Below are 1,689 nucleotides of genomic sequence, written 5' to 3' on the forward strand. Positions count from 1 at the left end.
TGTATGTATGTATGTATGTATGTATGTATGTATGTATGTATGTATGTATGTATGTGTGTGTGTGTGTGTGTGTTTGTGTATGTGTCTGTGTGTGTGTGTATGTGTGTATGCATGTATGTATGTATATATGTATGTATGTAAGTGTGTATCTATACATACATATATTTGCCATTATAATGCAAATTGCCCTTCTGGGACCAGTATAAATGTAAGTTATTTATTCATTCAAATACACTGAGAGGAACCAAAAATTTTGACATTCAATTTAACAGGTGTCCAAACATTTCTAAACGGATATAACAGCGTGCAGATGACATAGCAAGCTACCAAATCAATCAGAAAGAATAACAAAATAACAATATTTTTAAAAAAAATGAAGCCAAGTTTTATTTCCGTAAACTGGTGGAAATTACAAAATTCTGTATTTTTAAGAATGTGATTAAGATTATTAATACTTATGATTTTGGTTATAGTTGCGGTTTTCATTATCATTTTTGTTACTAATATTATAATCACAACCATTATCATCAACATATTATCACGAGTATTATTGTTGTCATTATACTAATTTTAATAGTAATAATGAAATAAAATAACTAATAACAATAATAATTGTTACGTTTATTGTGGTTATTATCACACTTTCATCGCCTTGTGAACCCCAGACTATAATAAACATTTTGCTCCCACCATAGACACAATTGAGAATGTAGGAAACGGGCAACTACGAGCGCCAACCCTGGCTGAGAGCGAGAAAGACAGAGATACTCGATATCCCGTCTCCACCCATCTCCCCAACCCACCCTTAACTCTCCTCTACTTTTTTTCCTTCTGTTTTTTGTAAGTGTTCTACGACTCTCACAACTGTATAAGGTCACATGAGCGCGCGGACACATTAAACATGTTCCTATTGGTAGGAAATTTTGAATTTTTTTCCGGGTGGCGGTCGAAGCCTGTTCTTATCGATTTTGGACCTCCAAGGGATCTTTAACGTGCTTTAACTTGCACACGGGACCTCAGAGATTTTCCGATCTCGTTCGAAAAGACTAGGGGTAGATCTCTCCTACCAGAAGATCAGGGGTTTGGCTGAAAGACATCAGTAAGAAGGAGCCGAGGAGTAGCTGTAGAAAGACTGCAGAAAGAGTCGGGAGCCTAGAAGAAGAGGCAAAGGAGGTGAGGGAGTGGGGGCAAACATTGGAGACGAAAGCAGACGTTAGAGCATTGCCAGAGAGCAGGAAAAGAGGCGAAATGAGACGATTTTAGAGAAGAAAAATTTCCGTCGCTATCCGGATTCGAATCCGGGACCTATTGAATGAGAGGCGAGCACCCTATCCTCTCGGCCACGAGAGCCCCCCAACCTTCCTCTATTGAAATCGTACTCGAATCATTTGTCTATGTCAGTAGAAAGATTATCGTTACCAACACCAGTCTTTTTAGGAGAGTTAAAGCTTTCAGCTTTTAGCCCGTTGTAAATCATGTCAAACATGCGAACAGGAGGGTAGGGGTATGGAAGGGGTATAGAGAAGGAAAACATTTTACATTGGAACGAATAGGAATACGACGCGCGCTTCTAGAGACCTGTGTCACACCTTTGCTCCTATTTCTGTTGTTCGAAGTGATAGAGGGATTTGGGGGGGAGAGGAGGATAGTTCGTCCCAGGGGGAGGGGAGTAGGGAGGGGAGGAGGGTT

The sequence above is a fragment of the Aplysia californica genome, unplaced genomic scaffold, assembly GCF_000002075.1.
Source record: "Aplysia californica isolate F4 #8 unplaced genomic scaffold, AplCal3.0 scaffold00111, whole genome shotgun sequence".
NCBI classification, from domain to species: Eukaryota; Metazoa; Mollusca; class Gastropoda; order Aplysiida; family Aplysiidae; genus Aplysia; species Aplysia californica.